This window comes from Lagopus muta, chromosome 21, assembly GCF_023343835.1.
Source record: "Lagopus muta isolate bLagMut1 chromosome 21, bLagMut1 primary, whole genome shotgun sequence".
Classification (NCBI taxonomy): domain Eukaryota; kingdom Metazoa; phylum Chordata; class Aves; order Galliformes; family Phasianidae; genus Lagopus; species Lagopus muta.
Genome location: NC_064453.1, coordinates 1,063,871 through 1,089,628, shown reverse-complemented (window position 1 = coordinate 1,089,628; position 25,758 = coordinate 1,063,871). Strand labels below are relative to the sequence as shown.

Below are 25,758 nucleotides of genomic sequence, written 5' to 3'. Positions count from 1 at the left end.
GGAAGGGCTTCATAAGATGAAATGCCTGATGTTGAAATAGCAGTCAATATTTGTGAGAATAAATCCCCACCTTTTCCCTTCCTTCAGTCGAGGAGCAGTCGGATGCGTTTCCCTGCAGTTGGCGGCCGCGGTGGAAACCATAAATTATTGTCTCATTGAAGACTCTCTTTCCTCATTAATTTTGCTCACAAATAAGTCCTCGTTCTCACATGCTCAGCGAAGTGAATAACATCAGGTGTTTGCCAGGGGCTGAAACGGCTGCTGCAGCACTTCCAAGGGCTGTGCAGGGACCAGGCTGTGCTCATCTGCAGGACTTTCAGATCTCATCTCTATAAGTGAGGGTTATTTATTGTATAATAACAGTGGAAAGCGATGCAGCGGTACCTGCAGTCCTTGTGCTGCTCTCTACATGCACGTGAAGGTGTCAGTGTTGCCTCAAGGGAGCTGTGCTCCTTTTTTTACATGATGTGAGGCATGGCATATGCAAGGATGTTAGATCTGGAGCGTGGCAGACGTTGGTGTTTAGTGCTCCCTGTTGTTACTTACTAACCCTGAACGCTCTGTATTAAAGCTGAGCCATGCCATGGCCTGCAGTCAAAGATGAGATGCAGATGCACATCTGGTTGGGGCTCCCAGTTTTCTATAGAATTTAATTGGGATTCTGACACAGTTGTCTCTCAGTAGGAGAACCTTGACAGTGTGATGATCGTCATATCTGAGTGCTGAAGACATGCACAGATGCTTAAATTTCTTTTTACAGTCAAACCATATGCTTAAAACCCACTCCTTGTGGCTTGTGCAGGTTGCTTGCAAAGGAACGTGCTCAGGGTTACTTGGACAGAGAGGGAATACGAGCGCATTCAGAGGAATTGGTGTTAACTCTGCTTCCCAAAGCTGCTTTAAGTTCAGCATTTAATGGGCTGCGTTTTCCCTGTAAGTTATTCCTTCTCACTCCATCATTTGTCACGTTAACCTCAAACCGTGTAGTAAGAACTCTTCTTTATATCAGTTACCATGTTTGCCATATCTGATCAGTTTGATTGATCATTGCCTCAGCCACAGGTTGGTAATAAGCTGTTTTGAGAGAGAGACACATTTCCCATAGGACGAAATTGGCATGACAGCATTACAAACCAGCCATTTATCACCCTGCTCACGGAGCTCAGCAAGCAGGCGGCCAGGGAGCACAGGCAGACACATGGGGCTGTGCTGGAATCAAAGCTGCTGGTGCAGATGTCATGCTTTGAGCCCTCCGAGCTCCTTGCTCCTTGCTGGCCGTCCCAGCACAGCGGGCACTGGGAGCTGATGCAGTCCTGCTGCACCCCGTAGCCCTGGAGCTGTTGCAGTCAGTAAGCAGCCCCACATTTGGAGCCTTAAAGACAGCAGAAATGGTGGCTTCTTCCCTTTCCAAGTTTCAAGTTGGCCATCCACGCTCTGGGCAGTTGTTTGGTCAGTGAGGAGCTATTAGTGAAATTGCCCATCCTACTCTCAGCAGCAGAAGTTAGAAATAAAACACAGCAAAGCTGCATGCCTGGTATGAATGCTTGCAGCAAAGCTTTGCTGTGATCTGCTCAGCAGGCTGCACGCTTCACGCCGTCCCCTCCTTGCTGCAGTCATCAGTTCTTCTTTTAATACAGAAAATTTGGGCAGATGAAAACACTGCAGACTGCCCCGCTGTTATTGCCTTGCTCTGCACTACACAGAGCCACCAAAGTTCCTCATGAAACAGGAATTGCATCTTGCAGGACGGTTCAGGACCTGTGTTTGCTGCTCTGTGTCATTCTCGCTTTAGCGATGCGTGCGTCTCAGAGGGTTTCCCTTCCATACATCTTGCTTTCTGAGCACCATTGGCTTGACAGTGTGTGTGATGCACATTAGAGGGAGAAATCCATCTTCTGAGCAGCACGCAGGCGGTGTTACAGAACTTTCCTCCTTCTCACCTGCCCTCAGCACACCATGTCTTTCCCAGAGAGTTTTGGTGAAGTGCTTTTTGTTCTACAGGCTGAGCGTGAAGTTGTTCCCCCCCCCTGCACAAACTGCAATTTTTAATCTTAATAATAGATTTAGCGGCCACTGAAGTGTAAAATAAAGTACCGTGGCCTAATCAATCAAATCTGCATAGTTCAGAGAGAGCACCTGTATGAGGCTGTTATATCAGAATGTCTGAAATGGTAATAGATGTTTATTAGCGACCATAAAGCTGTTTGAATTTAATATCTCTCTAAATAACACCAACAGCATTAAAACAAATCTGCGAAGCAAACGCAGCTGCGCCATAAACGGCCCAGAACGTGAGGCTTAAAGCCATTACAAGAGTCCTGTGAGATTCATGGGTTCTGCTGTGGCTTTGGACACTCAGCTGTGAATGGGAAAACACTGTTGTGGTTGTAAAGAGCCCTTACAATGAGGCACTGCGCAGGTATGAATGAATGGGAACGTTTGGTATTTGAGCACTAAAGGTGCACAGCGCTCCTGTTACATCGCACAGACAGCAGGAGCTTCCAGCAGGGCTCAGATAGGCTCAAAACGCCTTCAGAAATTGGTGTGTGAATGGCGTGAGAGCAGCCTCTAAGCCCAGAGCAGCACTGGGAGCACTGGGAGCACCAATGCAGTCAGCTGTGAGTGCTCAGGCTGCTGGGTTATGGATCCCTCATAGAAGGCAGTAGTGCTGTAGGCTTTCTTGGCACTTCCACAGCTGTCAAAACACGAATGGCCGTAAGAGAGCAGCCTAAAGGCCAGCAAGCCACCACGCTTCCATTAATGAACATTCAAGGATTTTTAAACGGTTAAGGTTTTGAGAATTAAAAATACAGGTTGGGTTTTCTTCTCTTGAAGCACGGGTTCCGGCTCTGCTGGGATTCTTGCATCCTTGTGGGGATGGCTGCTGGCTGGGAAGTCCTCAGCCAACGTGGCTTTGAGCCCTGACCTGCCTCTACTTGCATCTGGGCTTCGTGCAGCAAACCCTGGCACGGTGCAGGGCCCGCAGCATGAGGGCTGCTTCTGAAGCAGAGAGGACAGCAGCCAGCCTCCCATCCGGGCATGGGACAGGAAAGCAAAGCAAACACCGTCCTGCGATACTGACGCAGTCTGAGGTCAAGGCCCCCGAGACGCAGATTTTGGGAGGGGGGTAAATGTGGTCGGATCAAAGAAGCGGGGAAGAAGGCGACGTTCAGATGGGCAGGAGGTCACGGGCGCTGCAGGATAAGGGGCGGCAGTGTTCGGAGCGGCTGCGGTCGCGGCAGGAGCGAGGTTGGCTCACAGCGGGCAGCTGCTCTGCCCCGGGCGCTCACCGCACAAGCCGGGAACATTGCAGGGCTCTGTGTGAGCGCAGCGGGGCCGGGCAGGGGCTCAGAGCGGAGCGGGGAAAGGAAAAGGAGCCGGGGGTGGGAGACGGGGAAGCCGCGGGTCGGAGCTCCCGACAACTGCGAGCAAACGAGCGCTGCTTATCGTCGATAGGAAGCGAAGGATTGATACGCGGCGCAGGGAAGGTGCTGGGGAAAAAAAAGCGGTGTGTTGAAATCTGCTGCCCGCCCACCTCCTGGGCAGCGAACGGCATTTCCTCAGGTTCTTTAACGCAGCGAAATGAGAACTCTGTGTAATAAGGGAATGGTTTCTCCTGTAAGAAATCATTCTTATTTTTGCTATAAATTATAAAACAAACCGCCCCCGAAGCAAAAAAAAAGCAGTCTGAGTGCAGCAGGAACAATTGCAGGAGACAGCTGACGGTGCTGCTGCGCTGCGATAACAGCACAGACCGTCCCCAGCAGCAGAGATTTGGTTTTCCATCACCACAGAGAGAAAAACTGAAATCGAGGGTGAAGGAGGATGAGCCCGGGCACTAGGAGCTGTGACTCAGAAAGAGGGCCAGAAATTGCCAAAGGGGATTAAAATAACAAAGTTGGACTAATGCATGTGGTGTTTTGCTGGGAAACCCACAAATACCAGCAGTCGGCATCGTCTGCATGTGTCACAGACCCATCTTTCAGCCCCTTCACTTGAGGCAAGTTTAAGTTCTGGCAGACTTTGCAAACCCAGGTTCATTTTGCACTGCGTTCATCCTTGCACCCATTGGCATCGTTTCTGATCCGCAGTTACTTCCCCAGCAGTTTGTAGATCAGTGAGTTCGCCTTCATCCCTGAGGATCCAGCAACTGAGGGCACCCAGGGCTCAGGACAAACAGCAGAAGCACCTGGCCCAGCCGGCTGCTCTCCACCCTGCTCATTTGCTGCATCAGGCTTCGTGTCCTGCTTCATCCTTGCCCAACCAATTCCCCAAAGCAGGACCTGTCCCCATGGCTTCTCAGCATTCACTGCAAGGTGTGAGCTGTGAGCCCTTGCCCACGTTCCCCAGGTGCTGTGACTGCACAGTCAGGAATGCTGGAGGAGCTCTGAGCTGGAAACGTGGTGACGTTTTGTGAGGCAGGCGTGGGGTGCTGCAGACAGAAACAAGATGCTGTGGGTCTGCTGAGCAGTTACACTGCTGATGGTAGGACGGGGGGAGCTGGCAGCACGTCTGCCAGTTTTCGTGCTCTCTGCAGGGCGATAAATGAGTGAACCAGGCTCAGCAGGTAGCAGACTAATCTCACGGCGCATCAGGATGAGAGAGTTCAGGAGAAAGAAGTGGAGAGGCTGCTGTGTGGTGTGGGAGAACTCGGGTGTCACTTATGGGGTGCGCTTTCTGGGCTCACCTGCTAAAGCAGCTCCCCATTTTGTGTATCTTTTCAGAGGCATCATCCTCACCACATCAAAATGCGCCATTGGGTGCGATGTGCTGCGGAGCAGCAGTTCATCACACCAGCCTCCAACCCAAAGCGAGGTGTGTGACCACAGAATAACCATTTCCCATCCTTTTAGCAGAAGGGAGAGGGCTTCTTCTGCAGCATGAGGGAATGGGGGTTGGGGGCCACGTCTGCCCTACCCCCCATGCCCAAAGTGTGCGTGAGGTTGGCACAGAGATGGCACAGCACAGAGCAACGTGAGGCACTCAGACCTGCAGAACCTCATCTGAAGGGCTTTATGTGGGTTTTGTTAAAAAATAAAAGGAGTGTCCAACCACAGCACTCATTTTTCCAAATGAAATAATTTGTATTTAAAATGCTTTCTTTTTTTTTTTTTTTCCTACTTTGTAAAGTACAGCCAAAGGCCTGAGTCTGCCTTCAGGATTAGCAGCCAGTACAATTTCAATTTATAAATGAAGCTCTTTTTGATTTGCAAATAAAAAGCATCTGAAACCACTAACCAACTTGGCTTCCATTTTTATGCCTATAAAAATGTCTGAACCATTTGTTTTTTAAATTTTCTAACTGTAAAAATTGCTCCTACGACCAAATATGTCCAAGTTTCAATTGGAACTCTTTTTTTTTTTTCTCCTTTTATTTTGGTTGAGAGGAGTTGACAATGCCTCCCATTTGCGGGGACATGAGAACAAATGGTTCACAGAATCATTAAGGTTGGGACAGACCTGGAAGATGATCCAGTCCAACCAGGCCCCTACCATTAACACTGCCCACCAACCCGGGTCCCTCAGGATGACATTATTTTCCTGAACCCCTGCATGGGATGTAGAAAAGAATTTCAGGTGAAACGACCTCCATGCCCACTGTTTGCCCTGCCCTGGTGGAACAAAGACCTGCTGGAGGCAACCACTAGGAATGGTAACGCAGGGCAAAGGCATTGCAGCTGGGTGACAACTTCATGTGCGTGGTTTGTGTGAGAGCAGTGAGCAGCAGGAGCGCTGCTGGGAAGGCCATGCCTGCACAAAGGGATTTTGTAGCCCAGGGACGTCAGCCCTGCTTCGTGCCTCTTCTGTGCCCTCATCCAGGCAGATCCTGTCAGAGCCTCAAAGCACGTCACGTTTTTTTAATCCTGAACAAGTCGATTTGTGCTGGAACTGCGTGAGAACGTCAGGTTGCTTTTTCGGTGTTTTTTTGGTGTTTTTCTGGTGTTGTTTGTGGCATTCTGGCGGGTTTCAGCCGCTGCTCCTTGTCCCAGGTCTCAGTTCTGCCCTGTCCCACGTGTAGGAGGGGTTTCTGCTGACAGGAGGTGAGCAGTGCTCGGCCAGGGACAACTCCTGGCACACGGCATCATGCGGCGGTGCGGAGGCGCAGTGAGGGCAGGCTGCAGGGCAGGACGGGCTGCTTGGCTGCACTTGTTGCTTGGCAGATGGAAAAGGGAGAAAACAAGCCCAGGTCGTTCCTCCCACGATGCATTTGGCTGCTTTGGGGAAGCACTTCTCTTTTCCCCTTTGAGTCCGTCATTTTTGTTAGGCTCTGCGTGCATCCCAGGGAAGCGTTGTTAGGAACCGTCGGTAAATAACCGGAGGGCAGAGAATCCATTTCTTCTTCAGAAACCGCTCACATCTCATTGTCTCTGCTTCAAGACGCTTCTGCTCACTCTGTGCCGCACAGCGCAGACAGATTCTTAACCCATGCTTGCTCCGAGCGGCGGCCTCGCGGGGACGGAGCTCCGAGCCCCGCGGCGACCGAACGCAGAGCGCAGAGCCGGGCCGCCAACCCGCGGCGCGCCGCAAGCCCAGTGTTATGGCGCCCCCTGTCGGCGCGGCTCGGCTCGCGTTGCGAAGCCGTGGAAGCACAGAAAGTCCTCCTGTGCCCCGTGCAGAGCGAGAGCAGCGCTTCTGAGGACTTGAAATAAATAGATAGAAGCGAAGCAGGCGTGTTTTGTGCCTGGGGGCAGAGAGTAAGGCGTGTGTGAAGAACGGTGCTGTGCCCGTCGGGGTTAGGATGGGGCTGCCTGCCCCAAAAGCGTGGATGGGCCTGCCGTGCTCACCGGGCTGCAGTCACCCTGTGGGCTGTGTGTAGGGCTGTGTTTGTAGAGCTGTCTGTAGGGCTGTATCTATAGGGCTGTGTCTGTAGGGCTGTCTGTAGGGCTGTATCTATAGGGCTGTATCTATAGGGCTGTGTCTATAGGGCTGTGTCTGTAGGGCTGTATCTATAGGGCTGTATCTATAGGGCTGTATCTGTAGGGTGCCACACCAGCTCCCCCCGTCCTCCTCCCAGGCACCATTTCCCAGCCCAGGGCACCCAGCAGAGCCTCTGCAGGCCCCATTTTGGATCAGGCCCCATTTTGGACCGGACCCCATTTTGGACCGGACCCCACTTGACTGCTTCAGAGCCGCTCACTCATCAGGTGTGAGCTCAGACCTAATGTGTGTTGTTTAGTTTATCAGCCTGCCCCTGGCTTCAGGCAAAACTTTAATAACATGTAGCTGGTGCCTCCTGACAACACAAGCGGTAAAGATCCAAATATCCCAAACAACATTTACCAAATTCCCTTTGGAAAAGGGGAAGGAAAGTGCTATCTTACTTCTTTTCCCGGGTCACAGTGTCACTGAAGGGTGACGTGGCTGAATTCTGGCTGTGATGGTGTGGGTGGGTCTGTGACTGAAGAGCTGCTCCTGCTTACATCAGTCCGACTGGGAGACGAATTCATTTTCACAAACGCAGTCCTCTGTTTCGGTGTCAGGTTTGGTTTATGCACTTTATGTCCCTATCAAGGCCTGAAAAACAGTTTGTGGTTCTGTTCCTAATATTGGATCTGTGAACACGACATCAAAAATGACAGCACTCTTCTGGAGATTATTATTCCAATGGAGCCCTTCCCATGCATCATGCTTTCCTCCCGTCGGTGCTCAGGGTGATATTGGGGTGGCAGTGGTTCCCTGCTCTGCCCATCCCTGACCCCACTGCACACAGCAGGATGTGGGGAAGGGCTGCTGTGCTGCTATGGGGGGCTGAGGGAGCGACAGCCCCTGTCTGTAAGCCTGTCTTGATGTCTCTAGATACCGGAGCCTGCAGCGTGTTGGGAGCAGTTCCAGGTTTTGAGAATGTTGAAATGTTGTTAGACATGTTCTGAATTTGTGGTTAACTCGGAGCTGCCTGAGCCGTGTTTTAAAGCTGCGTGGATCCCTTTAACCCCTGAACCATAGGAGAATAAGGCCCTAAGCTAACAAAATAACGGCGCGGCGCCCCGTTCCAAGTTGTTCAGATTTGTAATGATGCTGGAAGTGTTTCTGCGGCATGTGCGTGTGACACTCAGTAAAACTTTATTGGACCTGTGCTTGAAAATTAATTCACAAAGGGCAGAGGTAGGAAAATCTTGATGAACCGTTAATCAGCCCCTCCTTAACAGCAAAAGCAGGCACATGTTTATGCAATGAGCTGAATGTGTTCAGTGACAGTCTTCTTGATCTGGAAGTCCCGTTTCTGTTGCAGAGCACCAGCGAGTGCAATCCTCTTATTACTACTGCTTCAAAATATGTATTGATGTAGTCTTTTATTGTGTATAACTCTCACTATGTCTGGAAACAGGCAGCTCCCTGTGATAACACTTCTGTGCACACATGTGCGCCTCTGTGGGCAAACCCACTGCTGTGGGACATCCAAGCCATCGTCAGATCCTCATCAGCCTCCCCCCACGTTCATAATCTCACAGGTTCATGGAACAAAATGAGTCGTGTTGAACATTCCAGGCTTGAGGAGTGCAAAAGCCTTCCTCCCTGCACCGTGTGTGCAGAAGTGCCACTTCAGTTCTAACCTAAATAACCTGAATGGTTTGTTATGTGGATGGAGCAGTTGCAAAATGTGGGGCTTTCTCCAAGTTCGTTCCCAACTAGAAGTCCACCTTTGAATGTCAGGTATCCATTTGTTCTGGTTTGGGGTTATTTTATTATTCTGGACACCTTTCTTGCACACCGTGCTTTGGACAGCTGCAGATTACAGGCTCCAAGCATGAGAGATTGCTTTGAGTCCAGTGCAAACAAAATAGGCATGATATTGCAACGTAGCACAGGATGTCTGCTCTCTGCAGCTAGCTTTCTGTGCATCAAGGAGATGTTCTCAGGCTGTTTAACACACCTGTAATGGTTTGAGAGGCGACAAGGCTCTGGCTGGGGCTGCCCACATCCACACACCCGAATGGAGCTGATGGAACCTCAGAAGTGCTTTGTGATGCTGTTGTGTGGGAGCAAGCAGGCTTGGTTTGCTCTTCACCACACTTTATGGAAGTGAACGTAGTTGTGGATACAGAGGGAGAACAGGACGGGAGCCCAGCCATCCCATGGCAGCTTTCGAGCAGCTTTTCTCAGTGAAATCCGAGTTTGTAAAGACAGTTTCAGGTCACATAATCATCAAAGGGTTAATTCTAATTTTGAACTTCCCAAATGTCAGTGCTCTTCCATCCCAAAGTACAGCAACTGCCTTTATCAACATATGCTTTTCATTACCTACAAGACTTACAATATTTTTGGTGTCTGTATCAACTTGATTCAATTACTGGTACCACTGCGAGGGAACATTACCTCCAGGGAAAAGGGGGTGAATGCATCAGTGCCCATGGATACAGCGTACGGAGCAGATTAATATAGCAGATTTACATCCAGACTGCTGACTCCATTACTTTAAAACTCCTGTAATTGACTTTTTTAAAAATGACATTAGCATTTAAATGGTACTATCGTTACGAGGGTGAAGGTTCAGCGGAATATGATCAATTTATTGAGCCCCTCAAATGTTCTTTTGATATTTATTTTTTGTTGTCACGCTGGAGGGCTTTTTTGGTGTTTTGTCAGACGTGAGAAAAAGTCTATGGCATCGCGTTGGGCTCTGTGACAACACGACTGCGCGGCTGCAAATGCCTCTTCCACCGCTGGAAAGCAAACTGCAGGATTCCACAGGCTCCCAGATGGATGCACTGGGGCTCTTAGGGTTTTGTTCTTGGAAAAGAAGGCAGTTTGTGAAATGGGGATCATCTGCTGCAGGTTTTGTCGCTGTGGGTTTCGGCTCGGTGTGGCTCTGACATCTTTCCAAGCTCTGGTGCTGGGGGAGGTTTGGGTGGCTTTTGGAACACGCAGGCATTTCTGCACCTCGCTGGAGCTGTCACCACCACGGCGCATAACTGCCCATCTTTTCCTCTCGTCTGAGGTTTGGATGAGGATTTCTTTGCTCCTGGTTTGTTTTATAGGATGCATCCTGGGTGGTCAGGGCTGGATCCAGGCGTGTGGGGGCACCCGGGGGTAGAAGGGCTGGGAGGGAAGGATTTGTCCTGCACCAGGGAATGGAGCATTGCCTGGTTGCACAGCCTGTTCCTGGGGCTCTGACCTGGAGGCTGGGGCAAGCTGCAGTGTCTGCACAGCTCCAATATGTGCGATTGTGAGCCTGTCTGATCCGAGCGTGGACGAGCCACGGGCTGGCAGTGAGTCTGCTTTTCTTCCTCCATTTTAGAAAAGAAAAAGGAGGAAAGAAAGCCCAGCCTCACTGCCCGTGGTGTTTGTGTGCTGTGGCCCAGGGCTGCTGCTGGTCCCACTGCTGGATCCCAGTCCTGCTCCCGGAGTGGAGCCAGCGGCCAGGCTGTGGTGGTAGGGGGGGACCCGGTGTCCCTCCATTTCCCTGCCATAAAAATGCTTGGTAATGACCCAGTTCGACCCTGCTAGCTCTCCCTGACCTCCTGCTTTTCAGGATGCTGCTTAATTTGCACTAATTACATTCCATTCTGACAGGAACTTGGACATTGTCTCTGCTTGCAGGTACTTTCTCTGCTGTATTCCAGCACAGAGGACTCCTGAGCCTGAGTAAGAAAATGGCAATAACTAATTTATGAAAATCCTCTTTCGTGTAATACATAAATGGTTCACAGGTTGTGTAATGCACATACACAGATGTGCCTTCAAGTTTGGCCTCGTACTTTAGTTTTGAGTTCAGTAGGATTCAGGAGGGTTGGTTTAAAGAGCAACAGTGCTTTGAGAGAACAAATACCTGTGTTGGCTTTGGGGATATTTGGTTTTCTCCGGAATTCCATGCTAAAATTCCTAATTTAACTCAAGGTCTGGTGGCAGCTAAAGGAAATTCTGCTTTGCAGGGGTCACTGGCATAGAAAAAAGGAGAACTGGTGGGCAGGTCTGGCTGTGCTCCTTCTGAAGTCTCAGCTGAGGTGTGTGCGCATGGATGGGCTGATGAGAGCCGTGCATTCAGATGTTTCATCGTTGTTGTTTTGCAACAGAATCAGTGGTAAACTCACCTGACAAATTGCACCCAAAGTGGGTTTGTGTCCCAGCATCTGCTTTGGCCACGATCTAGCCCCGTGGCTGCCCGAGCTCTGCTGTGTGCTGGCACAGGGCCGCTGCTGGAGCACGGCAGCCCGGGTCTGCAGTGGCACAGGGAGGAACAGCGTTAAGGAAAAGCTGCAAATGCTTTGCTCCTTGCTGGGGGACATCCTCTACTATGTGCCTGTGTCAGTGTTCACAGCTCACAGTTTCCTTTTGCCAAGAGCAAGCAGAAGCCTCCTGGTGCTTGTTCAGCAGCGGGACGGCCGAGCATGGCCCTGCAGGATGAGCAGCAGCTGAAGGCAGTGCATGGTGGGGCTGGGAGGAACGGCCACGCTCTTACGGAAGCAGATTTCAATATGAAGCCTCGGAGCAACGGATAAAAAGTATAAAGCACATGGCAAGGCTTTGTATTACTTTCAAAAGAATAAGATACGAGCCATTGTTGGAGCCCCGCTAAGGCTTTTAGGCACAGACGGTATCAGTAAAGCAGTTGCATGTTTCAAAATATTGTATCATTTTAAAGTGCAGCGCACATGAGATCACTGAAACGGGATATGCCAATTTGAGCTCGGTCATATAATGCAGCTCTGTGTCTGCAGAGACAGAGGCACCCTGAACCCAAAATCCCTCGAGCTGTCTTTCAAAGAGTGATAGTTACGGAAATTAGCCGTGCAGAAATCCATACTAATCATTCATCAGGAGCCTTATTAAGCGCCCGGCCCGGCCCTGGGAGCGGGCAGCAGCCGACACGGCTTCTCTTGCACCCGCGCTGCCGTCCCCTGCCCAGGGAGATGGTTTGGGCCAGCTGGGCTTCCTGCACGAAGGGCTGCACCCACCTCACCCTTCGTCTTATCAAAGATCCTTTCTAATACCGACTTGAGACCTGTTGCACAGAGAGGAATGTGTCAGTGCTGCAGCGGTGGGAGTTCCGAGCCCAGCCCTCGGTGTTCCCATCTGATGTTTGCTTCAAGTGAAACCCAATTAAATCCCACTCTTGGGTTCAAGGACTTCGGTCTGTGAATCTTACTCCCGCTAATATCTCCCCTGCAAGGGATACAAAGGGCACGGAGGAGATAAATAATACTTGAAAAAGACAGAATCTTTTTTGTCTGCTGCTTTATCTGTAGTATGACTGTGTTCCTTAAGTGTTGAAAGGGGCACTTTCTTGGCAAGTATGACACACATAACCTTCACCCCTGACTGCACTGTCTGGAGGCAGTTATAAATTTGAGGATGAAGGACGTGAACAAGAGTTACTTTATATGATGCTTTCTCATGATAGCAGGGAAGGGAGAGCAGGACGTGTGCCTCTGGCATGAGACCTGGCTGGGCACAGCAGCCCTGAATGGGGCAGCGCTTGCCCAAGGGGAAGAGTTTCTATCCCCATTGTATGGTTATATTCTGAATGCTGTGCATTAGCTGTATAAAGACTTTTATTGAAGCTTTTAAAGGATCCTTTTTAATGTCAGAACCATAAAACTTCTGGAGGCTTGGCTGTGATAGTCAGTGCACCCGTGTGCATCTCACCCCACACCTGGTATGGCAGTGAAAGCTCCCAGGCTTGCCATGCACGTGGTTCTGCTAATGGTGTCTGGTGGAGGCTGTGAACCAGGCTCGGAGTTAATGAGAGGCCCAGGCTGCTGGGAGCACTGGGTGCAGGCTTATCACAGCGCTGAACTTGGCTTCTGTGCTTTAAATATGAATCAAGAGATGAGGGCATCCAGGCCACGAACCGCTGCGTGTGTGGGAATGCCTTTTGGGCACATTGATGGGTGGTGTTGGGTTGGAGGAACTGCGTGTCTGCGTGGTCCTGGGACCCGGTTCTGAAGAGTTGGTGGAGGCAATCCCACCTTCAGTGCAGTTTCTAAGGGCAGCTCCATGTCGTGCTGCTTCTGGGCAGGGAGCTGGGTGGGAATTAGCACTGCTCAGCCCTGCAGCCCCGCTCTGCTCTGCTGGTTTGCTGGGTTCTGTGTTCTTTGGGGGGGATCCCGATACACCAAGCACGGCTAATAAATTCCCTAATATTTCTGGAAAGGTTGCATACTTAAATTAGGACAAAACTCAACAGTATACTCTGTGCTTATTTTCTGGATTTTAGTTTCACGGGGGATAGATTTCCCTAAAATAAGAGGAACTGCATGGCCTTTCCTTCCAGCAAATACAATTGTCCTGCTTCCTACAGAAGCACGTTTGGACTTTCCCACTCTTCCTTTTGCACGAGCTGGGCTGCATTTGGCTCACAAGTAGCCCAGCAGGCAGCACCAGAGGTGGCTCTTTACCCAAAATGCAGCAGGACTAAATCCCAAAATGTTTGTCTGTTTCAAGTACCAATGGAAATAAATCTGTTTTGCGTAGAGACTTCTGTAGAAATAGTGATGTGAAATGCACATTCGTGTGCTTAAATACTTTGGTCTCAATGCTGCTTATGATGGCTCCATTGGAGGCATTTCTGCTTCCAATGTGTGTTTCCAGAGTGTGTATTTCTCTGCAGAGAGGGGAACAATGCAGAATTCAGCTCCGCAGCTCCAACTGTGCCTCAGAGCTCTCTGTAGGAGGGTGTGTGAGATGGGAGCCAGCCTGGGGTTCTCCAACGACTTGGGTTGTTTTGGTAGGAGATTGTTGAAATACATCCCTGGGGGAGATGGCTCGAATGAATTCCTCACTCTACCAGCGTTTGCAAGTGATGCACTCAGTTCCAAAATGCAAGCCAACATTTTAACGCGACAATTAATCTTATTTGATATCATCTCCAGCTCATGTCAGTGGGAATCTGTAAAGCCTGCCACAACTGCTGGGTACGGGGAGGAGTTCCTCACTGTGCATCACTGAAAGCTGCTTCAGGCTCTGAGCCCCATAGAAGGGGAGGTGGGGGTTTACAGGACACAGAGATTGTGTCCAGCTTCGGTTCTAACTTCAGGATCTGTGCACAGCTGCCTGGATTTGACCACGTTTATGCTCTATCCATTTGATCGCCGTCCTGCTTAGGATTATTTTACTATGGTGCTGTTCTAATAGTATTTATTACAGCTGCTGCTCCAGTCTGCTCTGTTACTGACAAAAACCTGACCTCTTGAGTCCCATTGCTGAACCTTATCCTTAAGGCTATTTCCTTACAGTGTTCCACATTGGATGTAGTGGTATTTGTGGCGACCCACAGCTTGGATATGCACGAGGAAGTTTATCATCTTCCCCAAGTGTGAGAAATGCCCAACTTGCTTCATCTCTGATACAGAGCTGTGTTCTTTCTCCACCCTTCCACACGCCCATCAATTACACCGATGTACTGTTGTGCTGTGTGTGTGCATTTTGTTTAAATCAGCCTGCTTTTCCCGTGCTTAATTGAAGCTGTGTTTTGGTCCGTGCATAGGATTGTATCTATAGCTATGTATGGAACTGCATTTGATAGAGAAGAGATACTGCAATGTCTTGGAATTGCAATAGCAGCACAGAAACAACCAGAGGCATCGCAGAGGTCGTGGCGCTGATTGGGAGTGCAAATTAGATTTAGTTTTCCTGAATATCCAGCAGCAGCTCGGCGTTTTTGTGCCCTTTGTGTATGAACATTTCCATTGAAATGTACAAAGGGTTTGAACTGGATTAGGCTCCCACAGTCACTTTGAAATAACAAAATACGACGTTGCTGACAGGGGCTGTTTAGAAACCTTTTGCAAAAATGATCTGCAGCAACGTTAGCACTTAGCAGCTACAAAATGTCTACTTTTGTCTTGCCCCCTCTGCCAAGTTCCCTTTTTGCCTTGCCACGAGGAGGATAAATTATCCGACTTGCAGAGATAAACCGCAGAGAGGTGAGATTACTGGAGCTGAATACCAGCAACTCCCAGCACTCCGTCCCTCTGTACAGTTTGTATTTAAAGCCCCATTTCTGGCCGTGTCAATCAGTCACTTAATGAATGCATTACTGCACGCAGTTGTTTTTTTCCTCTCTGGAAGATGCAATTAATGTTTTGGCGTAAGACTCCTCGTCTGTAACAACTGTATGGAGATCTTTGAAGTGATGCAAGGAATTATCTGAGCAGAAAATGGGCGCACGATGCGCGGCTTTGAAGCATCTGCAATGTGTTGGCACGGGGAGGGGGAGCACACACTGTACCACAAGTGCCACACGATGTGTTGGGCGTAGCAAAGAGGGGTTTCCATCCACCAAAAGGAAGAGCCTTTTCCTCCCAGCGAGCAGCTGAGCTTCTGCTGGCTGTGCTTTGGGCTCCGCCGTGAGCGACCGCATCCTCCCTGCATCCACCGCCCTTCATCTCAGCCACTTTTCTCCTATCACAAACCCTGAGTGGGGTGAGGTGCTGCGTGGGTGCAGTGTGACGTGGTGCTGGTGGATGAGCTGAGATGTGCTCCGCTCTCAGCAGGGCTCTGCAGAAAGCGAAACCCCGGGTTGCACGTTTGAAAACACGAGTTTTCACAGTGCCCCGCTCTGTGTGGGAGGATGTGGTGTGAGCAGCTCTGAATAAAGGTGGGATCTTATTTATAAAGCTATCACGAGGAAAGCTGTCGGGCTCCGGAACCGGCTGCAGGTGATGTGCTTTGCTCACACTGCTCTGAAATGTGAAGACAGGAGATGTGGCCACGTGGCTGCCTCTGCTGGGCTGGTTGCTGCCTATGGGCTCGGAGCTGGTGCCAAATGCCCTTTGTAATGAGTCTCTGTGCCTCTCAAGTGTGGTTGCACTGTGAGTTCTGCAGCCTTCATGGCCCACGCACTGTATGACTTCTCACACATTGAAACCAGCAGTGGATACTTGGTCACATCTTGCAAAGCTTCCCTGAGTGATGGAGCTGTGCTCTTCCACTGGCTGCGTTCTGGTTAATAATAACGTGTGGTGTCTGTATGGATGAATTAACTCGTAGAAAAAGTGTCAGTACTTTGTGTTGTGGTGGCAATTTAATGCAGCCATTTGTCGCTCGTCAGCAATGGGAGTTCACAGCAATATAAGGAAGAGAAGCCAGGTGGGGATGAACTGGCAAAGTGTCTGAGTGCACAGAGCCATGTATGTGTATGCAGGTATGTCTCGATTTTTTGGGGCCTTTTTCTGCAAATCATTCTCTGCGGCCCCATCTCCCTGTCTGAATTCAGCCCACCTTAGACCAAACCAGACCAATCCCCCCCCCCTACCCCAACACCCGGGGCATTTCCCACTGCTCCGAGGCCTCAGGGACGTGGCATCCAAAGGGTTAACTGCCAGCCAGAGCACAGACAGGAGATGGGAGCAAACAGTCCCGGCAGAAATTGGACCCATCACTTCCCCCTAATGAAAACCAGATTCACTCCTGCAACAATCATTCCACTGTTCCTCGATGCCGCTCCTGCTTTGAGGGAAGCATTGCTGTTGTTTCTGTTAAAACAACAACAACAACAGAAAGCAGTGCACACATCGTCTCTAGAGCTGATCTGTTTGCTCATCTGCTTTTCCTTCTGGATAAGGAAAAAATGAAGCAGAAAGGTTTGCCAGGTCTGAGCGCAAAGAGAAGAAGAGGGGAGGGGGCTGCAGTGCTATGGGTCCGGGTCCTGGTCTGAATGTGCTCGGCCAAAACAACTGGGATTGCACTGCTTAGGGTATGAAATGTGCATCTCACAGCCCTTAAAAATACATCTAAGTGCTGTCTGTGGGAGTGCATGCTGCCATGTATGCCCTGAGGTGGGATCAGCCCCAGGAGCACCAAGCATCGTGCACAGCCCCACGATTGGGTTTGGGGTGGGGGTTACAAACTGCGTCTCACTGACCCCTGCGCTGAGCAGAACTTTTGTTTCTGATCTCGTCTCTGCTGGGATGAGACATGAAGGCCTTTGGTGCGAGCAGCACAAACTGGGGCTTTCACAACCTGACCAACACAGGCGGCGCTGAGGCCTTTTTCTATCTGTTGGTTTAGATTTCATGCTTAGTAGCTGAGTTGGTCGAGGACAGAGGGGGATTCTGATGTGGCTGCAAACGAGTCGGGGTCCAGACTTTTATCTCTCGGAGCATTTCCTTTAAATAGACAAATCAACCATGAGGTCTTTATAAACGTATCCCTCTCACTATCTCTCAACAGTCAGACTGTTCTTCTGTGAGGGTTAGCATTTCAAACTTACCCAAATATTCCAGTGCTTTTTAAGCGCGTTCCAAATAGACATTTATTTTGGCTGGGGTGATATTTTCCTTTTATTGCTGTTCTGAGATTCGACATGTCCAGAAATAACTTCAGAAGGGTGCTCAGGGGTCTCGGGGGTGGGTGTTGTCAGACGCAGCAGAGAGGTGTTTGGAAATGCCCCATGTATGCTAGCAGGTATTTTGAAAGGTACGGAGCACATCTGTGACACTGGAGTGGTTTGTGAAGAGCTGTGATGGAACAGCACCCCATCCTGAGCCCCACGGCCTTGTGATTCCCATCATTTACTGCTGTGTATCCAATGACTGCTGGTGCTCAGCGAGCTGAGTGTATTCTGCATGCGGATGGTAGCATCCTCTGAAGCATTCACTTGGGGTAAGATTCAAGCTTCTGTGTGATATTTAAGTCTTTGGAAGACAGCACATCCACCGCTGGCTTCCCCTGGTGCAGGACTGTAACTTTCATGGGAAGAGAATCTCTGCTTCTTATTTTGACTTTGGTTCCAAGGGGATTCCTTTCCCATCGCCTTCCCAGCCGGTCCCCGCGTGCTGGGGCTCCATGAGTTGGCCTTGCCCAAAGCTGAGTGGTGTTGGGCTCCATTCTGTGCCCATTCATATTGTGTGTGGGTTACAGACGTGCCCTGAATGCTGTGGTGGTGTTATTTTTGTGAACAGCTTGGCAGTTTTCACGTTCAGAGCAGCATAGTGGCACTTGTGTAGGGCTGAAAGAAAATGAGTAATGGCACATTTCTCTACATGGAGTTTACGTGGTTTTTTCTGCCGGGCATTACATAAGTGTGCAGATGTGTATGGCTGTACATGTGAGTACAACATAAAGAACATCTATTATGAAGGGCTCCCACTGTTAGGGCCTCATGTTTAAAGAGGGCTGCATCACTTCCCATTCATTTCTGCAACACTCCGAAATCTGCTGACCCAAGCCAAAACCTCTCCACTCTCTTCTGCTCTTGGGGAGGAGTTAGGGATTTGTGAATGTGTGAAAGCATTAGCTGCCAGTTATAACTGGAACCGAGCCTAGAGGAACCCAAATCCTTCAGCAGAAGGTTTGTAATACATTATCTCTGGAACTGGCCCAGCTTTCAAAACCAGGAAGTATTAATAGGAATAAATGTGAGCGCCATTAGCACTTCCAGAGCCATAATTTATTATCCATTTTGCTTGCAAAATATTGTTTAGCTGCATAATCTCATTCATTTACGTAGGAGATGCTGATGGAGCAGCGCCTTTAGCTCCACGTCCTCCCATCCTAGCAGCGCTCGCAGCGACACAGGACCTGCTTTGCAGGAGGGGAGCACGGATCTGCTTTCTGCTGGAGGACGTTTCTGTGCTCCCCAGCGTCCTGCCCTGCCGTCACTCTGCTCGCTGTAAAACCCTCTGCTCCCCTCTGCCCCTTTGATCCGTTCACCTCCCTCCTTTCTCGCAATTACCGTCTGCGGTGAGGATGCCCCTGACCTCTTGCCAGCAGTCTGGCAGGCACATGGGACAGGAAGCTTGGCTTTTATTTCAGGCTCTCTCTGCTGTTCATCTTGGATGCATTACAACAGTAGCAGCTCCAACAGTCCCGGGGCCCTTCCTGTGATAACCACGGGGAGCACGGCAGTGTGTGATGGGCTGAGTGGGTGCGTGTTGTTGTGGGAGCTCAGATGTGATGTCCCTCATGTTCTGTGTGCTGCTGTAATGGGAAGGATTTCCTTTATGTTGAGTCCAGCAGTTAGCCCAGAGCAGAAGGGCTGTCTCTGCCCTGCAGAAGGATCTGTGGGGATGTCAATACAGCTCATGAGCCCTTTGCTCCATAAAAAAAAAAAGGGCTCACTTCTGCTCCTCTGCTGCTTCGCTGCATTCTTTTGCTATCAAAGCTTTGAATCTGCAGCAGCAATGGGACGAGCCAAACCCATCCAAGTGCCAAAAATACCTTGCCAAAGATGAGGAGGGAGCTCAGGATTTGCGTTTGAGCTTTGGGAAGATGGTTTGTCCCTGAGGAGTGCCGCTCCCTACGTGCCTGTGTGCCTATCCCCATGTGTCCCTATGTGCCATCCTTTCACAGCAGCTCAGCGCCGGCACGCTGCTCCTCGGGCCCCATGGCTGTAATGGGAGGACAAGGCAGCCGTGTGCGGGGCAGGGCCAGGGGATGAGCCTGAGGACCTGCTGCTGAGCCAGGCTGTGGATTTAAATGACATCTCAGGGGACGGTATCAGACTTCTGAATTCCATTCATCCATCAGATGGGAGAACAAGACCTGGCTTTCAGTCGGGCAGGGGCTGGAGTTTTCTCCTGGAGTAAATGAGCTCGGACCACACAGATAAAGAACTTCTTCTGTTCGGCTGTGAAACGTTTCAGGGCAGAGTCATCTGTCACGGGGCTGCAGCAGAGCCCAGACATGCAGTGTGGCTGCTCAGCCCGGCTCAGTGCTGCATTCCTGTGATGCTGCAGCCCCAGATTGGCGAGGGAAGGAAGTCGGGGTTGGTTTTTGGGGTGGAACCTCACCTGTGCTGCTTTGGATCTAGATTCAAACGTTTGTGGCATGAGAAGAAATCAGAGTAAATCCGCCAGCTGGTACAAATGCAGTGTGGGCAGTGAGCTGTGCTCTCCCTGCTGAATAATGCCTTGGAGAGAGCATAAGTGGGGATGTCTGCAGTGTGTTTTTGGCAGTTGTTAGCTCAGCCTGTGCTCACCTGGCTCTCCGTGGTGTTATTCACTGGGAAGGTCCATGTCAGGGCCTTGGTTTGCTCCAATGCAGTGCAGATCTTCAACCAAAAGGTAAAGAAGGAAAGAACTTCCTGGAAGAACTTCCAAGACGAGGGAAAGTGTGTAAAAATGGAGCGCGGTCTCTGTGGTTTTGTATTGCAAGAGGCAGAAAAGCAGCAGGGTGCCATGGGATGCCCCCATCCAACCCAACCCTGTGCATTCCTGCTCTGTATTTCATCGTGATTTTCAGAACAAATGAGTTTGGGTAAACGGGAGATAAGGATCTGAAACGTGGATCAGCTTCATCCAGAGCTGCCATGGAAACACAGCCCGGCCAACGCCGCTATCTACAAAGGCTCCATCAGTACATCTGATCCTAATGATTTCCACCCAATTCACAGCTATCTGGGTCAGACACCATTTATGTTGTATCACGAAGGAATGCGGGCCTCGTGTTTCTACGGTGCGTTTTTCCACGCAGGAGGAGGAAAACAGACGAGGATGGAAGAAGGGGGGAGATTCAAAGCAGGAATTCATTTTAATGAGAATAAAAATCAACTTTTCAAATATGAAATGTCAGGCTGGTTAACCTTGCATCCTGAGTCTGGAGAGATACATTTTCATCTTTGCAGTGCCTTAGTTAGTGGTTCCTGGCACGTTACATTAACTAATTTGAGATGGAATTATCAAATTTGCTCATTGCTGCTAGCACTAATTTGAAACCGTACAATAAAGAACAGTTTGAGAGGCAGATGAAAGGTTGCCACCCACCGAGGCTCCAAGACCTGTCCCTGGTGTATCACAGCAAGGTTCGCCGAGATTTGGGGTAATTGCAGTCATGAGCTGGAGTTGATTGAAGAAAATTATACCCCGGTTCTTTACTACAAGTTTTGTTGGTTGCTTTTTTTCCCCCCCCCCCCTTTTTTTGCCTTTTATTGTGTGTGTGGCTTTCCTTCAACTCTGCTGTGAAGTACCGTGGCAAAGAGGAGAGAGTATTATGCTTTAATCACTTTCTTGGAGCCTCTCCCTGCTTTGGTGCTACTGAACTTTGTGTGAGTTGCAAACGTTTCTCGTGTCAAAGTCTGAGGTTTTTGCTTTGTTGAACTCTTCCACATTTAGCCCCAGAGTCTGCCAGGGGGCTTTGAAATGATGTGAAGACGTTTTACATCCACATTAGAGATCTGTTGACTCCTCCTGGAGTCTCACAGCTTTATGAGGAGAGGCTCCGGTTGCGTTGCTGGCTGTCGGATTTACAGCTGTGGGCTGAAAGCAGCTTTCTAAACCCCGGGATCTCCTCATTATGGGAGTGATGCTCCGTTCCTGAGGCTTGCTTGAATTACCGTCCTCAAAGAACTTGAATCTTAACAAGTTGCACAGGCTGACGCAGCAGGGGTCCTGAGAGAGGCATTTTCTTTCTGACCTTCCTGAGATAAATAATTAAGATGGAGCCTAGATAAAGATCACTGTCAAAGGTGAGGGGTCAACCTGGCTGCCTGACCTGAGCGGTAACATTGCCCGCAACGTGAAGGCAGCTGTGTGTCAGCAGGGAACAAAAGGGGTTTTGCTCCGTTGAATGGGCAGAGCGCTGAAAAAGGAGAGACGGGGCAGTAAAGGTCTTCCATTTACAGTGTGGATCGGCCAAATCGTGCCTATAGAGAGAAAAAAAAAGTCCTTCTCTGCTCGAGGTTAAGGGAGCAGATTAGGGGATGGTAACAAGGCTTGAAATTTGAAGAGTGCAAAGGTTAAAATGTTCTTCTAATTTGGAGCCTGTGGGCAGAGCTGCTTTCAGAGCGGGCTTTTGGCTCTTTGGATTTGGTTCTGTGAAATAAGCCATTGCCAAATGCGTGCTGCCCAGGCTCTGCTCCCCTTTGCTGGTCCCAGACCCACGGCATGCAGCATCCCGCCCTGTGCCTGTCATCAGCGGGGAAAAGAGCTGCAGGGAGGCAAAAGCCAGGAGCCACAAGCAGCTGCCATCTCCTGGTTCCATGTGGGGCCATCTGGGGCTGTGTGGGGCTGTATGGGGCCGTGTGGGGCTGCATGGGGCCATATGGGGCCGTGCAGGGCTCTGTAGGACTGCACAGCCTCTGGGGCCAGGCTGCTTCCAGAACACAGCGACAGAGAGGAAACAGGGCCAGGAATAAATGGCCTGTTGATTTACTCAAGTTACATCATTTTCTTCCCCTCAAGAGCCTATAAATCTCACGCTCCTTGTAAAAACAGAATTTAAAAACAATTGAGAGCTTCTGAGACGACCCCATAGCTTCCAGCCGCTGCGGCCTCGGAATATAGAGCTGCCTTTCACAGGCTGAGCCACTTGTTTCATATTAGATACGAGGGGAGCCCTGCTTCCAGCTAAGCAGCAGAAGCTGTTAAGATATTTTATAGTCGTCCTAGTGGTTTAGATAACACTCTCCCCATACGTATCACGGGGCTTTAGCTGAGCAGCAGGCTTCCTGGCTCAGCCCAGGCTGCAGATCAGCAGCAGTTCACCACTTCCCACCTATGGGTGTTTAATCCGCCTTGCTGCCCCAAGACGAGCTGCAGTGATGGTGTCTGTTGTTACATGGGGACACGGGGAAGGGAGTGCAGTTCCTAAAGCTGTGTCCTCACTCACTCATCCAGGGCCATACAGGCCCCACGTCAGGGCTCTCCAGGAGCCGTGCAGAGACACAGGGGCTTTGCTCTGTCTATTTACAGCCTTTTGCCACCGTGCCTGATGGTGTGATCTCTTACAGAGTGATGCCGAAGAGGCATTTCTTAGCCTGGTCTGAGCTTCCCCATGGCTAACGGCCAAGTCCCAGCACCAAATCCCCAACGTTCCGCACTCCTTTATTGCAGCTGATAAGCACTGAAGTGCCTTCTCTACTGCTGGGTGCATAAATATATACAAATCTGCAATTTAGAAGTGATTTCTGGAGCAGACGCCATGAGCAAAGGCTGTTTTTTCCATTTGGTCTTTGGAAGGGGCCGGCCGTGCTGGAGTTGGAGATGGAAGAGTTTGCAGATTACTTACCAAGGGATGCTTTGATAATGACGTTGTGGTTAAGTGCGGGGAAAGCAGAACTAAACAGTGAAACCAGCAATTCCTTACAGAGTGAATTTATTGTTTTTTTTTTCCCGGAGAAAAGAAATAAACATACAAGTCGACATAATCCAAGATGCGGTGTTTGCTCGGCTCTGGCCCGCCGCCATCCCGGAGCTCACATGGGGCTGAGAAGGAAGGAATCCCTGCAGGCACAGTCCACATAAACCAACTGGATGTACTTATCATTTGTGAAAACAAAAAGGAGGAATCTGATTAATCGCTCTGTGGATTGAGGTCTCCATCGCGATGGTTTGAGCGCTGCGTCCCCACGCCTCTCCGACTCCGGGTCGCACTTTCTTTCTGGAAGTTTCCGGCAGATTTGGGATGCTGGTGGGCTCTGCCCTCCTGCCGTGCTGGGGCAGTGTGTGGGGCAGTGCTGCAAGGGCCTGGGACAGTGGGGCCATGCCAAGCATGAGGAGCTGAGCACAGAACATTGCCATTGAGAACAGGAGGTTACAGAGCAAAGCTCGGGCGTAATCTGAACGTCTGGAGCTTGTGCAAACCCTCCTGACCCGAAGGAAAGCTGTCTGCTGTACATAAGGCAAGGGCTCACGAGCTCCCTTTCGTAGGCCATGTGCTGCCAAGAGCTTTTGGGAGCAAAAAAGGCTTGTTGGTGCAGAAGTGTCTTTGGGGAGCAGAGCCTCTCTGCCAGCGAACCATTCTGAGCACGGCTGCAGGGTACCCAAATGGTGGTGATTTTGCACAGGGATTGCTGGGAGGGTGACATGGTCATCCCCCTTCATCTATATTGAGTACTCTGTGGGACAGGACATCGCCGTGCTCTTCTTGTGTGGATTGGATTTGCTTTCACTTCATCCTTGAGCACTGCATAAAGCGAGGAGCGTTCCCCATATATTTTACGTAACCTGATGAACTTCCTCCTTGCAGTGCTGTAAAAGCAGTTTAACTTTATTTTACTGGAGTGAGGTTTCTGTTTGTTTGTTTCCTACTGCATATCCGGTTAACATACTTGTTTGTGCAGCGTGCTGTTTTATTTCCTCCCAGCTGAAATGCCTTGGCTTGGGACAAGCAGCGCAGGGATGGAAGTGTGGCACGTTGGCACCAACCTTCACACTGTTTCCACATACAGATGCAAGGAAGGACTGCGTCCTCCTCGCACTGCCCTCAGTGTGGGACTGAGTTGGAGGCCCCATAGCCATGCCCAGGGCTCCCAGCACAGAGCATGGACCCCACACACCCACTGATGCTCAGCCAGAGCCCGTGTCCTGCCGCACACACAGGCTTCCTTTCAGCAGGGTATTAAGGGTGGCTAAAAGGGAGACCTCACAGATGCCAGGAGCTGTTGAGCACTGAGCTGTGGCCTCGCTGGTGCTCCCATCCCTCCACTGGGCAGACAGGCAGTGGTTTTCAGGCCGTTTGACAGTTATCTCCTCGACAGTATTACCAGGCTTATACATCTCCTTTCAGCAGCTCCAGATAGAGCTGACAGCGGGGGGATTCTGTTTTGTCTCAGCGAAGAAAAAAAAAAAGGTGGTCTTTTGGCAGTGGCCGGGGCCACACTCGAGCACCGAGGGGCACAATGTCTCCTCTGTCTCCGAGAGAAAATAGCTTCTGACAGGAATCAGCTTTCAGTCAGCTGCCAGGCATCTCTCATGATGGGAGGCCCGACCTGCAGGCTGCTATGTAGATAACCTGTTATCGTAGAAGCTTGAATGCGAAGTTAAATTGCCTCGTGCTGCTGTTTCTGCAGGTTCCGGGAGAGGAGGAAAAAAAAAAAGAAAAAGAAGAAAAGAAAAGAGTAAGGAAAATTTGTTAGAGTGGGGCAGGAGGGGGGAGCAGGGCAGGCAGTGCATGGGCTCACTGCTGGGCATGGGAGGTCTGTCACGCCAGCACAGGGATGCTGCAGTGGGCAGTGCTGGGTAAGGAGGGAGCACCGAGGGGGAAATGCCCCACTTTGAGCACAGTCTGCCTTCCTGCAGGGAGTGTGCCTCAAACTGGGGCAGTTTCCTTCCTCCTGGCTGGGAGCAAGGTCTTCTGCATCATTTGTTCCAGATTAATGCTCAGGTTTGCACAGGCTGCCTGGAAAGGTGATAAACCAATTAAGAGAGATGAAAGCAAAGCTGAAATCCTCTGCTGTAAAATAGAACACATAGAAGCGTAGGATCATTAAGGTTGGAAAAGAGCTCTAAGACCATCCAGTCCAACCCCATCCCATCCCACCATGCATCGTGGGACCCCACCCGGATCAGCTGCAATACCAAGCGTCTGTTCTCCTCCCTTTGCCCCCACACCAAATGTCTGCAGCTCCTTGCAACCCTGCCTCGATTTTTTTTTGCCACCTGCCTCGGGGTCTGGAGCAGTTACAAAAATAAAGAGCAGAAAACACGCACAGCTCATCACGAGTTCAAAGGAGCACGGACGCTTTGTTCGACGCAGGCTCTTGGTGCTATCTTGTACATGACATAGTTTGCCCAGCAATTTGGTGGCCACTGTGCACTGTCAGCTCTCACTGCCCCGCGGGATGCGAGGAGCCCTGGCGAGCAGAAATGCTTTCATGTCACTTTTATCTGATGCTGGGCGCTGGGACAAGCTTGTGTCCAGTCCTCGTCAGTGAACTGCAGTGGGATCCTGCACCCGTTCCTCGTGTTCCCATTTGCAGATCAAGGTGGGACCCTGCCCTGCAGTTCCCTGGGATGTGTGACAAGGAAATGCCTTTTTCCCACACGGTCTGTTTCTGCTGCTCCACTGCAGTTGCCTCCATCGTCCCGTTCCCTTCCCCACCAGAGCTCCTGGCCCAAGAGGACGTGGCTGTGTGCCCTGGTAACCTGCAGTGCTGAG

At 50.4% G+C, this 25,758-nt stretch overlaps 1 protein-coding gene across 4 annotated transcripts in view; it reads left to right on the top strand.

Annotated features, from left to right (window-relative positions):
- PRDM16 (PR/SET domain 16) overlaps nucleotides 1-25,758 on the top strand; it is a 212,125-nt gene that overhangs the window by 138,185 nt on the left and 48,182 nt on the right. The window lies entirely within an intron of this gene.